This window comes from Aquarana catesbeiana, linkage group LG07, assembly GCF_042186555.1.
Source record: "Aquarana catesbeiana isolate 2022-GZ linkage group LG07, ASM4218655v1, whole genome shotgun sequence".
Taxonomy (NCBI): Eukaryota; Metazoa; Chordata; class Amphibia; order Anura; family Ranidae; genus Aquarana; species Aquarana catesbeiana.
Window position 1 is genome coordinate 133754285 of NC_133330.1, and position 12833 is coordinate 133767117.

The following is a 12833-nucleotide window of genomic DNA, read 5'->3' on the forward strand; positions in this document are numbered from 1 at the left end:
CATGTGTGAAAGTTATAAAGTCTACAAACTATGGTACAGTGGGGCAAAAAAGTATTTAGTCAGCCACCAATTGTGTAAGTTCTCTCACTTAAAAACATGAGAGAGGCCTGTAATTGTCATGATAGGTATACCTCAACTATGAGAGACAAAATGTGGAAACAAATCCAGACAATCACATTGTCTGATTTAGAAAGAATTTATTTGCAAATTATGATGGAAAATAAGTATTTTGTCAATATCAAAAGTTCATCTCAATACTTTGTTATATATCCTTTGTTGGCAATAACAGAGGTCAAACGTTTTCTGTAAGTCTTCACAAGGTTGTCACACACTGTTGCTAGTATATTGGCCCATGCAGTTCTCCTCTAGAGCAGGTATGTTTTGGGGCAGTCGCTGGGCAACACGGACTTTCAACTCCCTCCAAAGGTTTTCTATGGGGTTGAGATCTGGAGACTGGCTAGGCCACTCCAGGACCTTGAAATGCTTTTTACGAAGCCACTCCTTCATTGCTCGGGCAGTGTGTTTGGGATCATTGTCATGCTGAAAGACCCAGCCATGTTTCATCTTCAATCCTTGGTGATGGGAGGAGGTTTGCACTCTAAATCTCATGATACATGGCCCCATTCATTCTTTCATGTATGTGGATCAGTCATCTTGTTCCCTTTGCAGAGAAACAGCCCCAAAGCATGATGTTGTCACCCCCATGCTTCACAGTAGGTATGGTGTTCTTTGGTTGCAACTCAGCATTCTCTCTCCTCCAAACACGACGAGTTGTGTTTCTACCAAACAGTTGTACTTTGGTTTCATCTGACCATATGACATTTTCCCAATCCTCTTCTGGAACATCCAAATGCTCTCTAGCAAACCTCAGACGGGCCCGGACATGTACTGGCTTAAGCAGGGGGACACGTCTGGCACTGCAGGATCTGAGTCCCTGGCAGCGTAGTGTGTTACTGATGGTAGCCTTCGTTATTTTGGTCCCAGCTCTCTGCAGGTAATTCACTAGGTCCCCCCATGTGGTTCTAGTATGGTGGGGATAAGGACATACTGGTATGGTGGTATTCAGGCTATGGTGTGGCAGTGATCAGGACGTGGTATGGTGACGATCAGGACCCACTGGTATGACAATCCGGACCCCCTGGTACCGTGATCAAGACCAACTGGTATGGTGTTTAGGACCCACTGGTATGGCAGTGATCAGGATGTTGTGTGGTGGTAATCAACTAGTATGTTGGTGTTCAGGACATGGTGTGGCAGTGATCTGGATCCACTGGCATGGTGATCAGGATGCATTGGCATGGTGATCAGGGCACAGTGATATGGTGATCAGGGCACACTGGTATGGTGATCAGGGCACACTATATGGGTAAACAGGACTGAGTGACAGGTGACAGTGATCAGGGGCACTGAGATTTGAAAAATACCCTTTAGGCTCTGGCAATGCTAACAGCTCCTTCTCCTCTCACAAACAGATCACTGTGTGAGGAGAAGGAGCTAAAAGTTGCACCACACGGCTTCTATTTACATTTTCACTATGACCTGATTGGACATAGAAATCACATGCTACAGGACCGATTTCATTGGTCCTGTACAATGTCATGTGATCCGCTGTGTCCGGGGGGGGATCATGCCTCTGATGTGGGAGGACATCTAGGAACGTCCACCTGCATCAGCACACAACCAGTCTAGCAGTTTATGTACAAGGGATCGGATGGGACGTGGTTAATAAACAATGTGGTTTGATTGGTGAGTGTGTTTCATGAAAGGAGGATATGTGCACTGGAGGGTTAAATGTACTGGGAGGAGCTGCACTAAGAAGGGGGGATCTGTATTGTGGGGAGCTGTACTAAGTGGAAGTGATCTGTTCTGGGGGACTACGGGGGAAAATATGTACTCATGTACTGGAGGAGCTGTACTATTTGTACTGAGGGGAGACTTGTATTAGTTCTGCACTCCTGGCCCTGGTACTCTGTGTGTTATGCATTCCTGACACCTGCACTTTGTGCATTATGCACTCCTAACACTTTGCTCTTTGTGCATTATGCACAACTGACTCTGGTTCTCTGTGTGTTATGCACTCCTGACCCCTGAAATCTGTGTGTGATGCACTTTTAGCACTTTGTTCTCGGTGTATTATGCACACCTGATTCCTGTTCATTATGCACTCCTGAGCAGCTTTCTTTGTGTTATGCACTCCTAACTTGTGTATTATTTGGGTTATGTACTCCTGACCCTTGCTCTTTTGTGGGTTATGTACTCCTGATATAAAAAGTCCTATTTGAGGGACAAATTAGGAGGAATAAGGGACAGAGGGACTTTTTTCCAAATCAGGGACAGTCCCTCAAAATCATGGACAGTTGGGAGCTATGCTTTCCCCAAGGAATGCACGGTCAGTAGTGAATAACACAAAGAAAGCAGCTCAGGACTGCATAATGTACAGAGAACAGGAATTAGGTGTGCATAATACAAGAACAAAGTGCTAAAAGTGCATCACACACAGAGTGCAGGGGTAAAAGTGTTTTATGGGAATTGAATGTATGAAACTGCAAACATCCTAAATACAGAAAAAGAAAATATGCATCAAGTGCAATAGGGGCAGCCCCCCTTGATCTTTTAAGGCAGAAATAGAAGTAGAAAAATAAGTAAAAGGCAACGAGGTGCCACTTTTATTGAGTAGACAATATGATAAAATTAGTAAACATAGCCATAGACAGTAATGTTGAAATATACAAAGTATACCAATGAACCAAGTTATACATATACAGTATCTCACATTTTTGTAAATATTTTATTATATATTTTCATGTGACAACACTGAAGAAATGACACTTTGCTATAATGTAAAGTAGTGAGTGTACAGGTGGTATAACAGTGTAAATTTGCTGTCCCCTCAAAATAACTCAACGCACAGCCATTAATGTCCAAACTGCTGGCAACAAAAGTGAGTACACCCTAAGTAAAAAAAATGTCCAAATTGAACCCAAAGTGTCAATATTTTGTGTGGCCACCATTATTTTCCAGCACTGCCTTAACCCTTTTGGGCATGGAGTTCACCAGAGCTTCACAGGTTGCCACTGGAGTCCTCTTCGTTCCTCCAACACAGAGTTGGTGGATGTTAGAGACCTTGCACTCCTCCACCTTCTGTTTGAGGATGCCCCTCAGATGCTCAATAGGGTTTAGGTCTGGAGACATGATTGGCCAGTCCATCACCTTTACCCTCAGCTTCTTTAGCAAGGCAGTGGTCGTCTTGGAGGTGTGTTTGGGGTCGTTATCATGTTGGAATACTGCCCTGCAGCCCAGTCACCGAAGGGAGGGGATCATGCTCTGCTTCAGTATGTCACAGTACATGTTGGCATTCATGCTTTCCTCAATGAACTGTAGCTCCTCAGTGCCAGCAGCACTCATGCAGCCCCAGACCATAACAATCCCACAACCATGCTTGACTGTAGGCAAGACACACTTGTCTTTGTACTCCTCACCTGGTTGCCACCACACACGCTTGACACCATCTGAACCAAATAAGTTTATCTTGGTCTCATCAGACCAGAGGACAAGGTTCCAGTAATCCATGTCCTTAGTCTGCTTGTCTTCAGCAAACTGTTTGGGGGCTTTCTTGTGCATTATCTTTAGAAGAGGCTTCATTCTGGGACGACAGCCATGCAGACCAATTTGATGCAGTGTGCAGCGTATATTCTGAGCACTGACAGGCTGACCACCTACCCCTTCAACCTCTGCAGCAATGCTGGCAGCACTCATACGTCTATTTTCCAAAGACAACCTCTGGATATGATGCTAAGCAAGTACACTCAACTTCTTTGGTTGACCATGGCAAGGCTTGTTCTGAGTGGAACCTATCCTGTTAAACCACTGTATGGTCTTGGCCACCATGCTACAGTTCAGTTTCAGGGTCTTGGCAATCTTCATATAGCCTAGGCCATCTTTATGTAGAGCAACAATTATTTTTTTCAGATCCTCAGAGAGTTCTTTGCCATGAGGTGCCATGTTGAACTTCCAGTGACCAGTAAGAGAGAGCGAGAGCAATAACACCAAATTTAACACACCTGAGACCTTGTAACACTAACGAGTCACATAACACTGGGGAGGGAAAATGGCTAATTGGGCCCAATTTGGATATTTTCACTTAGGGGTGTACTCACTTTTGTTGCCAGCGGTTTAGACATTAATGACTGTGTGTTGAGTTTTTTTGAGGGGACAGCAAATTTACACTGTTATACGTAAGCTGTAAGCTGTACACTCACTACTTTACATTGTAGCAAAGTTTCATTTCTTCAGTGTTGTCACATGAAAATATATAATAAATTATTTACAAAAATGTGAGGAGTGTACTCACTTTTGTGAGATACTGTATTTATGTCAAACCCAAGGTGAATAATCCAGGTATTTCCAGAGTCAAGCTGAGGTCAGTCCGTGAAGATTTATAGCATGTAACCCAACAGGTTTCAGAAATTATTAGTATATATTTTCCTTCATCAGGGCAGATTTACAATTGGGTGACTTTATCTGAAAAATAGATATTGTCACACTGTAATGCATGAACATGAACTGAACAGATAATTTTACATAGTGAGCTATATAGAAAAATACATGTTGGCTGAGAGGGTCTGTGTGGAAACATAGGTGAACAGGCGTGTATCCCTGGATAAGCTGTTGGCTCACATCCACAAGAAACACCCTGGTGGCTACACCAGCAGGAAGGTAATAGTGTCTAAAAAGCCAGAAAAAAACAAAGTGGGATTAATAAATGTTTTAAGGTTGATACACAGACAAAAACAATGTGCCGTGATAACAAAACAAAGGCACAAATTGCCAAGGATTGCCTGTATTATAAAGTACATTACCTTTCAATACACTGGTGAAGGTGAACACATCACAGCGGCAATGCTCAAACCGAGACATGCCAGCTGTGTGTGAGCACTATAAATAGGGAGTAACCTAATGAGGGAGCCAATCCTCAGAGGGGGTGGTGCTGGATATCTGGTGCTGATTGCTGCAAAGATTGCAGCTGGAGCCAGATACAGGGCAATTCTCTGATGTGGGGGCATGCGGCGTGGCCCCGCCCCTAGGGGTGGGATGACGTCTCGCGCTGACGCATAACCGGCGAAGAGGGACTCCGTTCTGCATCAAAGACACCGCGGGGACAGGTAGGAGCTCCTCCCTGCACATAAGGCCATGTGCGGAGGCAGAGAGAATCCCTTGTCATCCATCAGCCATGCGCAGGTGGAGCCTACCCGCCAGGTGGTGTGAGAGCAGGGCAGCCCAGTGAACAGATCATGCCCCACCCAGTGATCCAAGAGGACAATGGCAGCCAACATGTTTACAATAATGAAAAATAGAAATGAAACAAAAACAAAATAATATGATACAAAACCATGTAACATGACAAGTAAATGCCATAAAGACATAATTTACAATGAAGTGAACAATACATATTACATACATATAATTATAAAAATGGTCGTAGAATCATAGGACTGCAATATGGATACAACATAATGCACAGAGGTTATGATGTCAATGGATATGATATACCCATGATTTCAAGCAGGCACCAACATAACTGATAGAATTATGGAACTACAATATTAAAGATATAACATAATACAGAAAAGTTGTGATGTCACTAAACATAGTATACCCGCGATTTCAAGCAGGAGGTTATAGATTTAATTCACACCCCCCCAGACAAAACCTGGAAGGAAGGGTTTAAAATGAAATGCCTCACTGAGGCCAGGTGGTGACGTTTGCCTGTAAATTAAATATCCATCTCAGCTTGCATTGAAGGAGACATTTATTAAAGTTGCCACCCCTGAAGTTAAAATGTATATGGTCAAGTGCCAAAAAATGTACTTTGGGGATGGATTCTGAATGGACCGATGCCATGTGGTGGCCAATGGGTACATCAGGGTCACGTTTACATATAGTAGATAGATGTTGATATATACATTTCCAGAATTTGTTTATTGTCTTCCCAACATAGTAGCACCCACATTTACAAGTGAGTAGGTACACTATGCTGGGAGTCCTGCAATTTACATAGTGTGTGTGGCGAAATCTATGTCCATTGAGCAATTTGATGTGTCTACGCCTATCCATATATTGGCAGTAGCCACATCCGCCACATGCAAAAGTTCCCAAGGTTTTACATGCATCGCCTTTGATGGATTTGTATTCACTTGCTACCAGTTTGTCACCCACAGAAGGAGGCCTCCTGTAGGCGACGGAGACAAAAAGGGCAAGCAGATGGTCCATGGTTATAAGGTGCCAGTACCTATTTAGGATGCACCTAACTTGTTTATGCTGTGTCAAGTAGGCAGCAATGATTCTGGTTGTATTGTCATTCGAAGGTTGTTTATGTGCTCATAGTAATTCTCAACGAGATAGATTAACCACTTTCGGACCGACTCACGCCGATATACGGCACTTTGAAGAGGGATATTGTTATGGCAGCAGCTAGCTGCCATAACCCCGGTATCCTCTTCTTCAGTCAGTGGTCCGGTTTCAGATAAAAGTGGTCTCTGCAGCAGATTCGCCGCAAGATCACTTTTATCTCGGCGACGGGAGAGGGGGGACCCCCTCCTGCCACTTTCCAGTGCCCTCTGCCGCTTACCGGAACCATCGGTAGCAGCAGAGGTGATCGGGTCCTCTCTCTGGCTTGGTATAGAGATGAGTGAGGGGACGTCAAAATGTCACTTCCGCCCATAGCTCTTAAAGAGACTTTTTTTTTTTTTTTAAATACATTTAATTTTTTTTTTTTTTTTTTATTGCATCTTAGTGTAAATATGAGATTTGAGGTCTTTTTAACCCCAGATCTCATATTTAAGAGGTCATGTCATGAATTTTTTCTGTGATGAAAAGGGGAAGGGGCTAGCTCAAATATATAGAGAGGTGAGTGAAAAATGAAAAAATTATACAAAAGGTATAATGATCATGAGGGCTAGTATCATACTAGCACATGAAAAATATTGTAAATACTGAAACAAAAGAAAAGAAAATTCTCAGTGCAAAAGGGCTAGTATCATACTAGCACATATGTGATAACTCAGCAATTACTTATTAAAAGAAAAATCTCAGTGCAAAAGGGCTAGTATCATACTAGCACATATGTGGTGACTCAGCAAATACTTATTGGTGACTCCAAGTAAATAAATAAATGGTGAACGATCCCACCACCTAGTAGTACAAAGTGCTCAAACAATGAGTCATCAGTTCCAAAAGGCAAAATGAAAAAATTATACAAAATATAACAATATAATGAAATGTAATAAAGTGCGGTCTCATGGGCACTAAACCCGAATAGACTGAGGAAACAAAATTGCCTAAAACGTATAAAAAGCTATAAAATTAATGACAAATACAGTGTGGGTACAAAAAAAATGAACCAAATAAAAATATATAAATCAAAAAAAGTCCATGTGCATGAGGGCTAGTATCATACTAGCACATAAAAAATATTGTAAATACTTAAACGAAAAAAAAGGAAATCTCAGTGCAAAAGAGCTAGTATCATACTAGCACATATGTGGTAACTCAGCAAATTCTTATTAGTGACTCCAAGTAAATAAATAAATGGTGAACAGTCCCACCACCTTGTAGTACAAAGTGCTCAAACAATGAGTCATCAGTTCCAAAAAGGCAAGTCCACAAGCCACAGGAAAGGGAAAAAAATTCTTCAGTGGGGACACCTCTGTGCTCGCAAGCAGCTCACCTTACTGCTGCAAGACAACAGCTTGTAATCCAATAACAAATCAGCAGCAGGCAAGGGTCCCATCCAGTAGTTCAGGCGATTCAGGTGGTGGGTGTGCAGGATGGTATATAAAAAACATAAGCAGACAGTATATAGTATAACTCCGTGGCGGCCAGAGTGGAAAAAGGGACAGGACACAGAAGGGGGATGCACTCACTTTTGTAAACTGAGTGTGGGCGTCAAACAACGAACACCGAGTTCTTATACCTCAAAAGGGTGTCTTCAAACTGTCCCCATTTCCTCAATGCTCGTCACAATGGGATGAATATATGTGGAGTGTTGGAAGAGAGTGCACATAGCGTGATCCAGTATATAAATCAGTTTATTAGGTTAAAAACAACATGGTACACTTACATTTAGCAGAAGGCTATAGTAAAAAACATCCACAAGCACCGAGCTCGTATCCTATTGTCAGTCTGTGACAGTTCCCGTGCTCCAATCCTGATGCGTATCGTCACGTCACGTGACTTCATCAGAGTCACGGGCGGGATCACGCTATGTGCACTCTCTTCCAACACTCCACATATATTCATCCCATTGTGACGAGCATTGAGGAAATGAGGACGGTTTGAAGACACCCTTTTGAGGTACACGAACTCGGCATTCGTTGGATTGACGCCCACACTCATTTTACAAAAGTGAGTGCATCCCCTTCTGTGTCCTGTCCCTTTTTCCACTCTGGCTGCCACGGAGTTATACTATATACTGTCTGCTTATGTTTTTTATATACCATCCTGCACACCCACCACCCGAATCGCCTGAACTACTGGATGGGACCCTTGCCTGCTGCTGATTTGTTATTGGATTACAAGCTGTTGTCTTGCAGCAGTAAGGTGAGCTGCTTGCGAGCACAGAGGTGTCCCCACTGAAGAATTTTTTTCCCTTTCCTGTGGCTTGTGGACTTGCCTTTTTGGAACTGATGACTCATTGTTTGAGCACTTTGTACTACAAGGTGGTGGGACTGTTCACCATTTATTTATTTACTTGGAGTCACTAATAAGAATTTGCTGAGTTACCACATATGTGCTAGTATGAAACTAGCCCTTTTGCACTGAGATTTCCTTTTTTTTCGTTTAAGTATTTACAATATTTTTTATGTGCTAGTATGATACTAGCCCTCATGCACATGGACTTTTTTTGATTTATATATTTTTATTTGGTTCAATTTTTTTGTACCCACACTGTATTTGTCACTCATTTTATAGCTTTTTATACGTTTTAGGCAATTTTGTTTCCTCAGTCTATTTGGATTTAGTGCCCATGAGACCGCACTTTATTACATTTCATTATACTGTTATATTTTGTATAATTTTTTCATTTTGCTTTTTTGGAACTGATGACTCATTGTTTGAGCACTTTGTACTACTAGGTGGTGCAGGGGCGGATCCAGAGTCTAGTCTCGGGAGGGGCACTGCCAGAAAAAATATTTTTTTGGGGTACATCTAACGGGGAAATGACTGGTGTTGGCGCTTCAATCATCACGGCACCATGGTTGTTATGGTGTCAGGATGATTGAAGCGCATTATTACTATTATTACATTGTTATAAAAAATGAAATAGTTTAACTCACCATAATGCAGAATCAGTGGGAGCCCCGAGTGTGTCACTTGCCACGTCACCTGTCACCAGATGCATATTGTCACTTGCCACGTCGCCTGCCACATGTTGCGGATTGTCACTTGCCACGTCGCCTGTCACCAGATGCAGATTGTCACTTGCCATGTCACTTGCCACGTCGCCTGCCAAATGTTGCGGATTGTCACTTGCCACGTCACCTGTCACCAGATGCAGATTGTCACTTGCCATGTCGCCTGCCACATGTTGCGGATTGTCACTTGCCATGTCGCCTGTCACCAGATGCAGATTGTCACTTGCCACGTCGCCTGCCACATGTTGCGGATTGTCACTTGCAACGTTGCCTGTCACCAGATGCAGATTGTCACTTGCCACGTCGTCTGCCATGTTTCGGATTGTCACTTGCCATGTCACTTGCCACATCGCCTGCCATATGTTGCGGATTGTCACTTGCCATGTCGCCTGTCACCAGATGCAGATTGTCACTTGCCACCTGCTAAGGTGGTCTCTTGTGTCCCAGAGACAGGCAGCAGAGAGATGATGTAATCTCTCTGCTGCCACAGCTGCCTGCATGGTGGGGGGAACTGCAGGGATGCAGGGCGGGCGCCGGGCGGTGAGAGATGATGTCATCTCTCTGCTCCCCCGCCCACCTGCTCTCTGATTGGCCAGCAGCCCGCTCACAAACACATCGAGCAGCACATGTCAGCGGCGGCTCTCTCTCTCTCACCTATGGAGCCACCCGGCGGCTCTTTTACTCACGGAGCTGCCCAGCGGCTCTCTCTCTCTCACGGAGCCACCCAGTGGCTCTTTTACTCACGGAGCCGCCCAGCGGCTCTCTCTCTCTCACGGAGCCGCCCAGTGGCTCTTTTACTCACAGAGCCGCCCAGCGGCTCTCTCTCTCTCACTCACAGAGCCGCCCGGCGGCTCTTTTACTCACGGAGCCGCCCAGCGGCTCTTTTACTCACGGAGCCGCCCAGCAGCTCTCTCTCTCTCACTCACGGAGCCGCCCGGCGGCTCTTTTACTCACAGAGCCGCCCAGCGGCTCTTTTACTCACGGAGCCGTCCATCGGCTCTCTCTCTCTCACTCACGGAGCCGCCCGGCGGCTCTTTCACTCACAAAGCCGCCCAGCGGCTCTCTCACCTATGGAGCCACCCGACGGGCTCTCTCACAGTTACAGTCACTCACCTGAATTTCTCGGAGGGGGCAGTTGCCCCCCCCGGATCCCCCCCTGAGGTGGTGGGATCGTTCACCATTTATTTATTTACTTGGAGTCACCAATAAGTATTTGCTGAATTACCACATATGTGCTAGTATGATACAAGCCCTTTTGCACTGAGATTTTTCTTTTAATAAGTATTTGCTGAGTTATCACATATGTGCTAGTATGATACTAGCCTTTTGCACTGAGAATTTTCTTTTCTTTTGTTTCAGTATTTACAATATTTTTCATGTGCTAGTATGATACTAGCCCTCGTGCTCATTATACCTTTTGTATAATTTTTTCATTTTTCACTCACCTCTCTATACATTTGAGCTAGCCCCTTCCTCTTACCCCCTTCCCCTTTTCATCACAGCGCAATCACCACTCACTTTATCCATACCACTTTTGTCTGTTTGGATCAGCCATTTAGGTGTTGCAGCAGTGCCCCTTAGCATAGGTATTTCTGACAGAGCAGGAGTTTCTTCATCATTTATGAATTTTTTCTATTACAAGGGATGTTTACATCCCTTGTAATAGGAATAAAAGTGACACGATTTTATTATTTTTTTAAAGAACAGTGTAAAAATAAAAGGTAAAATAAATAAGATTTTTTTTTTTTTAAATGCGCCCCGTCCCGCCGAACTCGCGTGCAGAAGCGAATGCATACGTGAGCAGCACCGCATATGAAAATGGTGTTCAAACCACACATGTGAGGTATCGCTGCGATCGGTAGAGCGAGAGCAATAATTCTAGACCTAGACCTCCCTTGTTAAATCAAAACATGCAACATGTAGATTTTTTTAAATGTCACCTATGGAGATTTTTAAGGGTAAAAGATATAAAAAAAAATTTACCTATTTGTTGGGGGTTCTAAGTAATTTTCTATTGAAAAAAAATGTTTTAAACTTGTAAACACCAAATCTCAGAAAGAGGCTCGGTCCTTAAGTGGTTAAGTGTCTTTCTATAGGCTTTCCTAAGACAAGTACTGGAATATCCCCTTTCCAGGAGTCTAACGCTCAGAGTGTCAGCCTCATTTTTGAAACCGACATCATCTGAGCAGTTACGGCGAGCCCTCAAGTATTGACTGTAGGAGATTGATGCAAGTAAAGGTTTTGAATGAAAACTTGATGCGTGTAATAACGAGTTCCCTGCTGTGGGTTTACGGTATAGCTCGCTAGCCAGGCCACCATCTGTCTGTTTTCTAATGAGAACATCTAAGAAGGTAATCTCAGTTGTACTGTCTGACATAGTAAAACTTAAGTTGAATTCATTGATATTGATGCAAGCCATAAATTTGGGTAAAATATCATCCGATCTATCCCAGATAAGAAACACGTCATCTATGTAATGGTGCCATGTGAGTATATGGCCCATATACATAGATAGCGAGTCATTGGTAAGCAGTAAACGTTCCCACTCCCACAGGTACAGGTTGGTGTACGATGGGGCACAGCATGTCCCAATCACCGCCCCCTGCAACTGGAGGTAGTGGGAACCATCAAAGCAAAAGGCATTGTGATGAAGTATAAATTCAAGAGATGTTAGAATAAAGTCGGTATAGTGTAGTTCATACTGGGTGAACTATGACAGCAAATGATGTACCACTGCAAGACCCTTGTTATGAGGGATGGTACTATACAAGGCCTCAATGGCTACCAATTGGGTGTTATCAGCAATGTGCATGTCTTGAATGATTTGCAAAAAGTAAATAGTATCACGTACATAGGATGGCATACATATTACAAAGGGTTTAAGATGATTATCAACTACACGGCTGAGATTTTCAGTTAAGTTACCACACCCAGATATAATGGGTCTACCCGGGGAATTAGTAGAATGCTTAAGCAGCTTAGGCAAAGCATAAAAGGTGGCCTCTCTGGGGAAGCCTACTCTAATGAATTCCCATATTTGTTTGCATATGACATTGTGGTAAAATGCCTCATCCACCATAAGGTAAAAATCCTGTGAATTTGTCCAGCAACGACCTAGATACTGAGCATTTTCATACACATTCTGATGTATTGAGCGCCGTCCATAGCCACGACAATGCCACTCTTGTCAGAGGGTTTAATGGCAATGTCGTGGTTACGGGTCAACATGTCCAGCACCCTTTTCTCATCATAATCAAGATTAGGGTATGGTCCAGAAAAGTTTTTTATTTTTTGAACATCGGTGGATACCAACTTGAGAAAAACCGCTGCATTACGATTAGAGCTCGGTGGGGGATATATAGTAGATTTCTTTTTTAGGGTGGGATCAGTATTGTGTGTATTACTACATTAAGTGGATGT

At 43.4% G+C, this 12833-nt stretch overlaps 1 protein-coding gene across 4 annotated transcripts in view; it reads left to right on the plus strand.

Annotated features, from left to right (window-relative positions):
• CHADL (chondroadherin like) overlaps positions 1-12833 on the plus strand; it is an 888529-nt gene that overhangs the window by 701632 nt on the left and 174064 nt on the right. The window lies entirely within an intron of this gene.